This window comes from Condylostylus longicornis, unplaced genomic scaffold (assembly GCF_029603195.1).
Source record: "Condylostylus longicornis isolate FDR11 unplaced genomic scaffold, ASM2960319v2 ptg000077l, whole genome shotgun sequence".
NCBI classification, from domain to species: domain Eukaryota; kingdom Metazoa; phylum Arthropoda; class Insecta; order Diptera; family Dolichopodidae; genus Condylostylus; species Condylostylus longicornis.
This window is the reverse complement of record NW_026578045.1, coordinates 1,407,118-1,421,662: the sequence shown is the minus strand read 5'-3', so window position 1 is coordinate 1,421,662 and position 14,545 is coordinate 1,407,118.

Sequence of the window (14,545 nt, the reverse complement as noted above, 5' to 3'; positions counted from 1 at the left end):
GGTACATCATTTCTCCTGCTTCTTCCGAGTAAAGGAAGAGAAGAAATTTCAATATAGTCAAATATTTAAATAGAGTAAAAACACCATATTTACATAAAATTTTGATTACTTAAAGAGAAAAATTAAAGAGAAAATATTTAATATTGTGATTTCTTTTTTCCCTTAATTTTTAGTTTTTCTTTAAATCAATCAAAAAAAACTATTCAAATGTTTGAGTTTAAAATTATTTTTTTATTGAAAAATTTAATTTAAAATCGGGAACATCAATTAATTTTTAGAATATTTAAAACTAATCTAAGAATATATGAACAAAAATAATTTTTCAAAATTAAAATCAAGAAATTAAATATTATTCTTTCGCACATTATTTAAAAGAGAGTATTTTGGTTAATTTCAGTAACTGCAATAATAATAATTAATTTGACCAATTTTATAAGCGAAATTATACTTCAAGGCTGTAACATAAAAGTAGGCGAATAAAGGACTATATTACACGTGTTTGAAAATTTGAAATTGTTTATAACTTCCAAATCAAGGATTATTTAAATATCACCTACATTATAATAATTATCCTGAAAAATTTTCTTCTGAATAACAACGAACAGCAGAAAGTTTCTTGAACTTACACAGTAAAAAAATATCACGGTAACAAAATTCACAGTAATAATAATTTAAAAATTAATTCGACGGTGAAAATTCTATAATGTCTTCTTATTATTCTACTTATTCTAATTAATTACCATAATCGATTTTTTTTAGCATAATTGATTTCTATAATAAAATTCAATGAAAAGCCTAAGCTTCTTTGTCAAAATTTCCAAGAACTCATTTATAAAATATTTTTCTTTAAAAATTCTTTAAAAATTATTAATAAAAAATATTCAATAAATTTTTAAGAAAAATTTTTTTTGAAAAATAAATTTAAAACAATTCGCAATTTCCAAAATAAAAAAAGTAAAAACAATAAAAAAGGAAAATTTTTAAAAACAATAAAATAAAACAATTTTTTGCTTTCAAAACTTTTTTTATTTTAAAAGAAGTCGCGAGGCACTTTAGAGTGTAAAATAAAATTAAGAAATGAAAATAAAATTTGTATATTCCTTGTTTGTAATGAAAATGTGTACTTAAAAAATTTGGCTAGCCATTTAAATTTAAAATTTTCTTTTATTTTGCCAAAATTTTTTTTAAAATACAAAATTTTCTATATGAAAATTTCTAAAATAAATAAGAATCTTGTCAAAAAAATTAATGAAGACAATATATTTAATCAAATTACGAAACTCATCGTAAGCGAGGACATAAACCAAAACGGACAAGAAATAAGAGAGCAGGCATTTTCTAGAATTCGTAATTTATTTCAACCTGTTTCAGCCTTGAATAATATTAAGACGTAAATTAAATATACACAATAGAATATACTGTAATAATAAATATAATAATTCTATAGAAAACTCCTCATAACAGGGAACAGCAACTCTTGAGCTGTGGAAAAATTAATTTATAGTACAGTACAAATATATTTTTGGTCTACAAATACTCTAATGCAAAATTTATGTGATTTTTAGTGTTTATAACACGAAATGTATGACTTTCTTTCAGTTATGGATCCCTCGGGAATTCCATTAAATAATTTTAAATAGATTTCCATTAAATTCTAGGAACATTTTAGAGCAGAGATAACATTTGAGGGAGAACATATTTTGTAAATTACAAATTATAAGACAACATTCGCAGCAAGAAACTAAGCCTAAAACTTGTTGTATAAAATATTAATAATTAGATTTAAATTGTGAACATTCTCAGAAACTGTGCAAGATTTGTTTTATTCTTATCATAATTTATTTTCTCTTTAACTCCATTTCCTACCTACTTCTTTTACAACCTCATTATTCTTTATTCTCTATATACGATTTCCTTTTAATTTTATTTTTTTAAAGAAAAGTTTCTTAAAAAATTCCATTTAAAATTTCGTGCTCAAAGATAACATTAAAAAAAAATACAAAGTTTCGGGTAGACACCAAAAACCAATGAAAAACTAACCAAAAGGGTGGCAAACAAACGATTAAAGCACTCAATACACAGTATAAGGTAGAAGTTTTTCACTCAAGATCAAACTTATATTCCACTCAAAAACAAAAGTATTATTATTAAAAGGGTGGTGAAAAAAATTATTAACCGGACGTAGTTAATTATTATATAATGTATGCTTAAGGATTCATTCTGTTAAAAAGTCCTTACAGCAAAAAACAAAAAAAAACCCTTATATAAATTCAAAGGAAAAATTTTTTTGTTTTGTTTTGTTTTGTTTTTCGAATTTTACGCAATATAAAAGAAAAATATTACAGAAACATCAAAGGATAAAGTAATAAAACAAAAATAAAGAACAAAAATATTTTTGATTCCAATAATATTCAAGGTAACTTTAACCCCAGGTGTTATATCTTAAGTTAAGAAAATTATAAGGAATACATAGCTATTAAAAATTAAGAAATTCTTAAAGGAGTAAAGTTTTTTAAAAGTTTTTTTTTTCTTTTAATTATTAAAATTTCCCTTTTGAGACAGTAAATAATTTTTCTTTTTTTTTTTAATTTGAGAAAAATTTTTAAAACCTATTTATAACTACTTATAAACCAAACACCAACGCACTTATAGGTTTAGGCACATTTCCAAAAAAATAAAAAAAACAACAAGTGCTTATCAATTCTAAATTATTTAACTGTTTGTCCGTCAGTTCACTTGTTTTTAAAATCTTCAAATCATTGTAGGCAGATAGATCTTAGTCCACACGTTATGAGGCGCTAGAACAATACTCTTACTATTATCCTTTATTTCATTCAAGTTATAGCTTCTTTGAATACTTTGGAAATTTAAATTTCGGGCAGGTTAGTGAGCTCATATATGATTAAATTTAAATCTAAAGCAAAAATTTTAGATTTATTCCTCATATAGTAAAACATTTCAAATTAATTTCAGGCTGCTAATTTAAATCTTGGAGTTAAAAGTTATTTTATAATTATTCGCTATATTTGGAAGAGATATTTTTCCAACAAAGTGACTCGAGTTACTCTTAAATTCTTTAAATTCAAAGATACCAATAAATATTTTATTTAATGAAAATAATATTTTTTTGTAACTCCAGCTCTGCCAGGTTTAATTACCTTATATAACTTGTAATATGACAATTTTTTGTCCCTAATATTTTTCCGACACCATAATCTTCATCAAAGCAAAATTTCAATAACAATCGTCTTCTTATCAAAAAGTATACTGTTTAACCTTTTCAGAAATTTCATTTTTATGTTACCCCTAAATTTATGCAATTTTTTATGATAATAAGAAAATGTTTTTCGTTATTTAAACGACTTAAAAAATAAAATGTGCTGTTTTGCATTCCAAATTTTATAGATCGGCTACATTTTTAAATTAAGAACTTTTAATTTTCCTACCAAAACAACAATTTTAAATTTTTTTTTTTATTAAATTACTAAAAAAGAATTTTTATTATTTGAAGTTTAATTTTCATAATATATTTCAAAGGTGATTTGCCAAAATGCCCAGAATTATCCTTTAAAAATACCACAATTATTAAAAGTTTAACAAGTTTTAAAAGCAGAATTTTAACCTCAAGTTATGGTTTTTTTTTCTACTTTAGCAAATATTTTATTTTTGTATATTTAGTTATTTACAGATTATCATATCTAGATATAGACCTATGTCGATTAGGTTAAATTCAATAAAAAAAATTATTTCTACAAGGCCTGTTTAGGCGTTTGTATAACATGTACAATACTTAACCGCGTATTTATTTTTAAAAACAAAAATTCAATTAAAGACTATAATTTCAAAATTGTTAGTTAAAATATATCTAAGACATACATATATACCTATAGACATAAGTTTTATACTTGAATAGAAATTTGATTAAAAAAAAAAAAAATTTGTATATTGCCTTTTGATGTTTTTAATATACAATAAAATTTTTGATTAAAATATTAAGTAGCTAGCCTAGTCCTTGAAATTTTTTAATTAAATATTTTATTTAAACAAAAATGTATATTAGTAATCAGACTACATAAAAATATTAAATTACAAATTGATACTTGAAGTTCTGATTCAAATTTTTTAATTAAAACTAAATTAATATTAATAATATCACCTAGAGTATACGAAAATAGAAAGTCGAAAACAGAAAATATTAGTAAAAATTATATTGCTGTTTAATTTTGAAACAAAAGTTATTCAATATTATTAAATATAATCATAAAAATTCTCTATAATTCTTGAATAACATAGATAACAAAAGCACAATCATGGTAATTAAATACTTTGTAATGCAAACTTTAAGGTGAGATACCCTTCTCTATAGATTTTATATTAGGAAAATAATGGGACGAACTTTATTGAATGTTGGAATGTCTACGAGTAGAACACAAATTCCGGTGGCGAAATAAATCAGTTTGTATAATATTTTTAATACAATTCCTTAAGAAATGTCACCGGATTCTTGCTTAGTATGATATAATTGTAAGTGTATTAGTTTGGGGCTCAATAATAAATAATTTGCCTCCGTTTAGGGCCGATTAATTAAAAATACAAAGAAATATACAAAGAAATCAAAGAAATCTCACCTTTATTGTGAAAATAGAACCAAAACGGTGAGCGGTAACGGCACACGATTTCCTTCTTTAAGTAAGAACAAGAGCGGAACAGCAAAAACAAATGAATAGTATTTTGAATATAATGTCACACACACATGGAAACACATAATGTCAAAAAAAAAACCAGCAGCCGTGAAATAGAAAAATTTAGGCTATAATTTATCTTGATTCTGGATAGCCCAATTTAAATATGTGTATTCTATACATAATTCTGACATTTCTCTGCGAAAAATCGCTCTTATTCTGTTTTCAATTTTAAGAGGAAAAATATGTTCAAGAAAATTTAGGAAACAATAGGAAAATTATATAAAATTGATATTAGCCTTGTTTTTTTATATTAACCCTTCGTAAAATGGTGGTTTTTGTTTTCAAATAAACAAAATATGTTAAATTAGATCAATGCAATCTGGTCTGTTAATATAAATACTAAAAGCGCTGTAATTTTATTCCAAACATTAAAATTCATTCATATAACATTAAAAAATTACACGATTATTTTTTTGTTAATTAAAAAGAAAATTATTGAAACCATGTTGTTATAAATCCCTATTATTATTTTAATAACAATTTGTTTCTTCAATTAATTTTAATTAAAGGTTTTTAAATTACATTATTTTGAATAAATTATCAGCAACATTTCCAACTATTATGAAAAACTATAAAATATTTTTTGTTATTTCTGAGTAACAATAACAATTTTTCATTACTAAATATTCAAAATTTAAAAATAATAAAATATTTTGCATACTTTTAGGGGAATGATAAATTTTACTATCGAATTTTATTTTCGTAATAATTATTTTACATGTAATTTAGAAAACAATGCTTAATAGGGGGGGAAATTTTTTGAAATAACCAGCAATAAGTTGTTTTTTTTCCTCCTTTCTTTTTATTTGTGCTCATAAATTCCAATAACCATACAATAATGCTTTGAAAAAAAAAATTTGGCTCATTAATTTGAAAATAAATTCTATGAAATTTCTTCTATTAAAAATTATTTGTTTTTTCCTTTTCATGCAATCGTATGAGCGTGCAATGTAAATTTCTTCTTAATTCCCAAATGTTTTTCTATATCCCATTGTATATTTGACCATCATATGTGATTTCATGTAATAAAATTCTATTCTTTATAAAAATTTTACTTCGTATACAAATGCAATATAATTTCTCTGTAATATAAGTAAAAACATATATGATGGATACAAGACTATGCAATGAACAAAATGCTGTGGCAGCGAAATATTTCGGAAATTTTCTAATGGCATAACAGCAAAATATTTTTATATTCATTATGCGAAACGCATATCTATTATCTACGCATAGATATGCGGTCAAAAAATTATCTTTAGAGTGTAGAATACGAGTGAGTATACTTACATATTTTGTTTTGTTATTTTTGTATATCCAGGATACACACAATAATTTGAAATCATTAAACATTAGAAAAAGGAGCATAAAATCTATATATTGTGTGCAACTAATCGGTCTGCGTATATATGTTTTTCCTAAACATATTGCCTATTTTTGGTGTAGAATTTTAAACTTTGTAAACAAATACAATATTTATAATTATATTTACTTATATTTATGCGATGCCATTATTATTTTAACTTAAAAACAAATTTTGGAATTTTGTTTTTGTAATAATTTGAAAGGAAATAAAATGATTTCAGAATAATAATGTAAAATCATAATAATAAATTTACAAAAAAAAAGAACAAAATGTATGCATATTCTACATTACAATACTTAAGTTCTCATATATTGTTTAAGAGGTTAAATTTTAAAATCCAGAACAGTGAAACATCTTTTACTCAAACTCTCTCTATCTTTGACTTAAAATTTAAAGGGTTTAAGTTGAAAATTCACACGACAAAAATTTTGTATTTAATTTTCTCTTGAAATATTTTATATGGGGGATATCAGAAGCAAAATGGCCTAACCGTCACTACCAATATTTTTGGTTTTTTGTTAGAAATTTATATAAATTTAGGTCCCAAATTTCATTTTATAGACAAAAAAAATACTGCTAGTTGGCCTACCCAAAATTTAATTTTTTCTAGTGAAAAATTCGGCCTAACCCACATATAGTGGAAAAAATTTTGAAAGTGAGGCTTAGGGCTCTTTGCTTCTGAGCCCCTCATATATAGTTTCGTCTTTTTAATATTTTGATATCTAAGATATAAAACAGCCTATCGGATAAACAGTTGTATTAGTCGCGGAAAGAAAATTGTTTTCATATATGTATAACAACTAGTGGAAATAAAAAAATAAAATGGAGAAAATGTCAAAAAAATGTTAAAATTTTTAAATACGTTTGAATTGAATGACAAGCTGTTTTTCTCAAAAATTTAATAGAGAGAACAAAAGAGTTTATTGGAAAGTGAGAATTTAGAATTTATAAAAAATTTGTAGTAATCTCTTCATACATAGCTAAAATATTTTTTACTTAAATATTTTTGTGTTTAATTTCGAACTAATTTTGAGTACTTATTACAATTTGATTGTTAGAGATCACTGTAGTTTTACTGTACCATATTGTATCCAGATTTCTTAAAATAACAATATGTTTATATTGATCGGCAAAAATTCTCAATTTATTGCTATTATTATTTAAAATACACAAATACGTACATAGTATACAATACAAAATGTAAATTATCGTCGCGTATTAAAATCTTATTGTTTATCCATCCATACTCGTATAATAACAATGATAAACATAATAATAACAATAATAATAATAATAAAAATTAGAATGATTTCAAATTTATTGTTATTGCACATTGATTGCACTAAATTTCATATATCTAGTTGGTAAGTAATACCATCGTACAATAAACTTATATTGTGCCACAATAATAATTGTAACTACATAAAATATTATAAAAGAAAATTAGAATTCTCTTTGTTAAATAACAACAATAAAAACAAAAAATTTCGAAAATTTTGGGGTGTTTTCATTAAAAATTTTACTTCTTTTGAAATGTAAATTTTTATATGTTTTTCAATTTCATAAGAAAGATAATCCTGTACTTAATATCTATTTACAATAGTTTATTATATACGATTAATTTATGCATAATATACGGAGTGTTTCAATTTTAAATAAATTCTTAAATTAAACCTAATGATTAAGAAATATTTTTGCATTATTTTTATATTACAATACTAATAGTGTAGCGGATTTCAAGATATTAGAATCTATTCAGTTCATTATAACACATCTGATGTATATTGTAAAAAATTTGAAAAAAATTTTCGACTATACAACCGTACAAAAGATGGTCCCGATAATTTAAACCAAATACTGTGTAAAAATTGTAAAAGGTCGATAGATAGATTACACTTGCCCTTCTTTTTCAATACATTAGATATTGCAGCTTTGACTGCTTTTATAATTAATTTAGAATCAAAAAAATAAATTATCACCGTAAATTAATTCAAAACCTTTCAGACATGTTATCCAGATGGACACGAATCTGCTAGGTTTCGGCACAAAGATATTGCTGTTTATTCTAAAAACATCATTCCAGTAGGAAAAGATACGGAAAATGCTATAAGCCTTTTCGCAGTCAGCATTATTCAGTTTAAAATTCGTATTGCAGAAGCTAAATAGAACAAATTAATATTAAATCTTACCAGAGAATTTATAATATTATTTATTTTTAAGCAAAATATAAATTCATTGAAAATTTTCAGGCGCTTTCAATAATACACTTAATATAGAATTGCAATTCACTTAGATCGGAAATGCCTTGTAAACAAATCAAATTATGGTATAATCCAATAAATATTTTTAAAGAATTTATATAATTTTCAATTGTATTTTCTAAAATTCTTTGAAAAATAAATTTACATTATTACTTTGAATTGAGATTTACATTATATATGAGATTTAAGTGCTATATGTATAGTAGGACCAGGAATAATTGAATTTTTATTAAACTTTTGGTAAAAATATTGCTTTTTATATGAAGAATATGTTAAATAAAATTTATATTGCATACAGTAATTTTGCACCATTATATTTGAATAATTATGCAGTAAGACATATAAATAATTATATAGCTAATCAAATAAACCTTAAAAACATTTTTTTAATTTAAATTATTAATTAAAAATTTATTGTTTATTTCGAATCTAAAAATTCCTATGATTATTATTACTATCATAATTCTTACCATTATAATTCTTAACTTAATTATTATAGGTTAATATAATTACAAAATTTATAATAACTATTATACTTACTTACATATTTTTTTTTAATTAAATTTAATTAAAAATCGTGTAGCTGTAGACGATTTCAAAACAAAAATACTTTACCATATATGATTTTATTAGATTAATGATAATGTTCTTATATAACTTAAGAATGAATGAAAATAATTATAAAAATGTTAAAATGGATTTATGCAATCTGCAAGTGTATATTTTGTATGTAGTCTTTATTAGATTGAGAGTTGAATATAATAAGGATTTCGTTTTCATATAAAAATAATAAATTTCATTATAAGTAGTGGTAAATGCATAGTGATACTATGTGATTATTTCCTTAAATAGGTAGCCTTCTGAATAGGAAAATTTAAATAACTGTTATACGTAAGACATGTAAATTTGATTTCAATTTCAATTTTCCATTTTAATTTTAAATTTTTAAATACCCTTCATCAGTAAGGAATTAAGTTTTATCACAATTATTATAATTCTGTCTATGCAATTTGAATTTTGCAATTTGAATTGAAACTATGAATTTTCTAAATTTTGTAAATTGGAATCAGTTTTTTTCACTTATAAAATTAAAAATATTGAATTGGTACTGTTGATTTGAATTCTATGAAATAAAATTTTTTTGAAATTTTTGAAAAAAATAAGCCATAATTATTAATTTTTTAATCCTACAAATTAATAAACAATAAAGAAAGTGTTAAATAATTAGAGCCCATAATTAATTTTTGTAATTTGTAAATACTTGAAAAACGTTATTACAATGGTGGTGTCAATAAATTATACCCAATTTTCAGAGGGTCTATAGTTGTACCCGCTATGCTATTATTTAATATTTCACCAAAAAAAAAACTCTTTCATCATGAACTAAATTTATAAAAATATTGCCTATTTTTAGGCTTAACTATTAAAATCAATTTCCAATATCATGTGATATCAAATAATTTTTGAATTACTACACTCAAAGAAAAATTTAAAATAACAAATAAATTTCAAATTATTTCCTTAAAATATAAAAAAAAAAAGACAAAAAAATCAAAGCAAAATTATTTTGTGAGAAACATAAAAAAAATTTAATATTAAAGCAACAATAAAACTCATAAAACGCCTTAATCAACTCAAAATTTAATTGAAAGAAAAAAAAATTTCTATGCGTAATAAAATAAAGAAGAAGCCGACGAAGAAATTGAAGTTGGTTTGAATTGTAGAAGACAAGAACGAAAATTTATGTTCAATATTACTAAAAAGACAATAATAAAATTCACAATAAATAAAAAGAAAATAATTCAGAATTTCTTCTTTTTTTTATTAAGGATAATAATTTTGTGTGCTCTATTAAAAATAAAGAAAATAAGAAAACTTTTCCAACTGTTTCTCATTTATTATTGAAACAAAAAATTTTTATTATATTAGAGAATAAAAGATGCAACGCATAAAGCATATTGGTATTCGCTATGCCTACAGTTATCATCAATTACAAAAAAAAAAACATAACAACAGAACGCATTAAAATCGAAAAAAAAAATAAACAGGAACAATATTTTTTCATTGCCAATAAAATCATTACCATAATATTTGACTTTTTGTGCGATAATATCGAAAAAATTGCGTTTACGACTTTTAACCTAATTTTCAAGTATGTTGTCTTGTTTTCTTTAACATTTCTGCAGGATTTCTGCCTCTTTTTTGTTAATTTTATCTCTTCTTGAATTTATTTATATACTTTAATCCTTTTGAATATTATAGATTTTTGTTGAGTTTTCCAATACATAAAAAAAAAATTTTATAATATGATTGCATCCTTTTCATTCATTCATTCAATTTTATATGGTCCATACTTCCGAATTATCTAAAATTTTGAGTTTCTTTTTTATTTTTAAGGAGTAAACTCTGGAAAGAAAATAAGAACAATAAATTTTATAATAATTTTATTTATTTGCATGTGTGTGTATGCTCTTAAAGAAGAAAGACTTTCGTTTTATTTATTTGAATTTGTTTTGTTTTCCTTTTGTTTCTTATGTTATTTTTCATCCTATCCCATCATTATTATCATTTTCATAATAATCATCATCATTATCATCACCATCATCAATACCATTATTTTTTTTACAAGGATATAAATCGAAAAGGACTCTCTATATATATTGTACTTTATTTTTAGATTTTATGATCTGAAATAATTTCGTGAATTGCAATTGAAGCAAAAAAATGTATGTATAAAAAAAATAATAATAAGGAATAGTCAAAGGATAAATAAAATAAGGAATAGTCAAAGGATATGTATGGAACGTATCTATTTATTATATGTAAAGTCAATTTGACTCTTTACAATATTCTCACATACAATACATACAGTATAGTTTTTGGAAAATAGTTACTGAAATTTATTTCCAAAATTTTATTTCGACCCGGACTTATAATTCAATGAAATGTCATTTTCATGCAATATCGTTTTAAATTTTTTTTTTGAAATAAAAAATTCCCAAAGTCATTTTTCAAATCAAAATTTTTTGACTGTTTTTGATTCATTTTGAAATTTTTATTTGAATTCGATTTAAAAATTTACTAAACACATATAAGTGTACTAAACACATATAAGAGCAATAATTAATGTTATATTGTTAGTTACTAAAATTAAAAAGGTTCTCGTTTACATATTGTATTTGGATAATAATATAATTATGAATTCACAAAGAAATTTCATTCCATATTGCGATCTCGAGGATGTTCAACACTAAATGGTACACTCGAAAATTTGATTTTGCACAAAAATATGTATGAAACTTAAAAACAGTATTTAACACCAATGATGATCATATTATAAATTTCATTAGTTCTTTGTAATGAGTACACTATATTGGCACTGTCAGTCATTATGACCAAGCATTTGCAGTTATAAGCAAAAATATAAACATTTTATTAATAATTCAAGTATAAGGGATAATAACTCAAGAAGGAGGGCCGAAAAACCAAAATGTCATCAAGTATTAAATTGTACATTTAGACTCATTATATCACAACATTGTATTGGGAGTACCATCGAGTCTCCTTTACCTTATTTACATTTTATATAATTTTAATTGTTTCTTAATTTCGGAATTCTAACTCCATTTTTGTCTAATTTTATTTTTAATGATATAAATTCAATTCAAATTATTGAATCTTTACTGTGCGCCAAAATTACCTATTATTTTCTTAAAATTAAATTTTTTTTAAGATTCTTTTCAAAAATATTCAAATTTTTAAACTGAATGAAGAATACATATAATTTCATTATAGAAGAACAGCTATAAAATTTGGTTTCCTTGAGGCCATTAGTGCATCTATTCAAAATTTCATTTCAGAAAAATTTAGTTGACCTCATCTTAAAAACCAAATGTTATATTGCTTGTATTCTTCAACACCTTCTCCTTATTAATTCAATAGAAACCTACAATAATTCATTTATTACCTCAGGTTTGAATGGAAAAATTAAAATTTATTTGGAAAATTCTGCCCCATATACAACTCATATATATTAAAAATTTTCACCACTACTAATCAATTTCACAAATTTTCCATCATAATAATAAAATGACAATTTAATTTTCATTCTATTTTAATATTTTAAAATATTCTATGTAAATTGTATTTTTATATTGTATTTATTATTTATTTAATTTTATTGTACAAATTTAAATACATATAAGTTTATTTTATTGCAAATAAAATAATTTTTATAGTAAGTAAGTAAATATGTAAGTACCTAAAGCTATTTATGATGATTATAAAAAAAACGATGAGTTAAAATACCTCATAAATGTGGGTGATCTCTAACTTATATGTATATGAAATGACATAATTTATTAAATAAATATTTTAATTTTAAGGGTTGCCATGTATATTAAAATTAAAAATAATATATTGTGTAAATTAGAGCAAATGAAAGCTGTAGGTGGTTTAGAATCGACATTAATAATGTAAAAATTGAGTAAAAAATTGTATTTCTTGAAAATTTTATTAAAACACAATAATATTGTTTTGCATATGGCTATACATAATTCGGCAAGGAATATGTATTCAAAATTACGAAAATTACTGAATCAAGTTAGAAATTTTAAACGAGTTAAAATCATAATTAAATTTAACGAAAAATTTTCCATTTACTAACAATTTCGATAAAATAATTTTTGCATTGCATTTTTCGGTATAGTCAAACAAAATATTTTCAAACTTTATTTCTTCTATCAATCACTGTTTAATTAATTTTTTTGATGACAATTTGTATAACAGTTTCATATTTGCCATTATACATTGAATCTAAACGCTTTAACACACCAAATTCTAATCATATCAGAAAAAAAAACTAGATAATAATGATTTCCATTGCTCAAATGTTAATATTTCAACCTTTGCACCAGGTATTAGGATCAATCGTGAGGGACAATTTATTATGATTCATATAATTAAAATTCTGGCATGTAAATTTTTTCGCAGCTATTCTTTTTTACTGCGACATATCGGAATTCTCGATTTATTATCAAATATTTCAGATATCATAATTCTAAATTTTTTTTTTTATGCATATTATTTCATTTTCTAGCAATAAGTACTGGAACTGGCAGACCAGGATATGAATGAAATTTTAAATATGATAATATAAAAAACCACATATATGCATAAATATGTGGAAATTCATGAATTTTACAAAAATAAAAATGTGGGAGACACAAGAGAGAAAAGTCAGGAGAAAATAATATAGGAATTTAAAAGGGTGTGATAAAATTTTATAAATAAAGTCATGAAATATAGTAAAATTTTTAAAATATTTTTTAAATAACACTCAAAAAAAAATTCAAAGTACATATGAACGTAGTACGTACTAAATTATTATGAAAAAAAAATTGGAAAAAACGGGAAGCAAAATTTTCTTCATATTTTCATCTTTTTTATTTTCCATAGGGAAAACGTGATATTTTTATTTTTATTTACAGAAAAAAAAATTTTTTTAAATTGTAAATAAAATATTACATTAAAAATTTATGAATATTATTTGTAAAAACAAAAAATAACAAAAAAAAATAATACAAAAAGACCAACAACCCTTTCAATTTTTTGTAAAAGAAGAGAAAAAAAACAACATAACAAAATTCACTTTATTAAAATATACGAAATGCCATAGGGCAAAACATTTAACACGCTTGTACATTATAAAACTGATTCCAACCCCCCTCTTTGTTATACCTCTCTAAACCAAAAATTCTAATATGATTTTTTGTATGCTATCATATAACATTAATGTAGAGGCTCTCTATTAAATTTATAATAATGTTCTCCTTTTATTTTATTTGATTTTACAATAAATAATGTGTTTTGTTCTACTATTTTAATATACTTAAAAAAAGTTTATGTCATAGGGTGATTCAATATTTTTAATTGAATATCTTCTTCACAATAAATTACAAAGAAGATTTTGTTTACTTTTCCTGCAGCAGTAACTATATTAGTGGTGAATTTACCAATTTAAGACGGCATTACAGGCAATATTTCTGTTGAAGTAAGAGACACACGGCTTCAAAATTTTCTATTTCCATTTCAATGTAAACTCCCAATTATATTACAATTTATTGTAATTCGTTGGATACATTTAATGAAATCTTTCCAAATTTAGCGAAAAG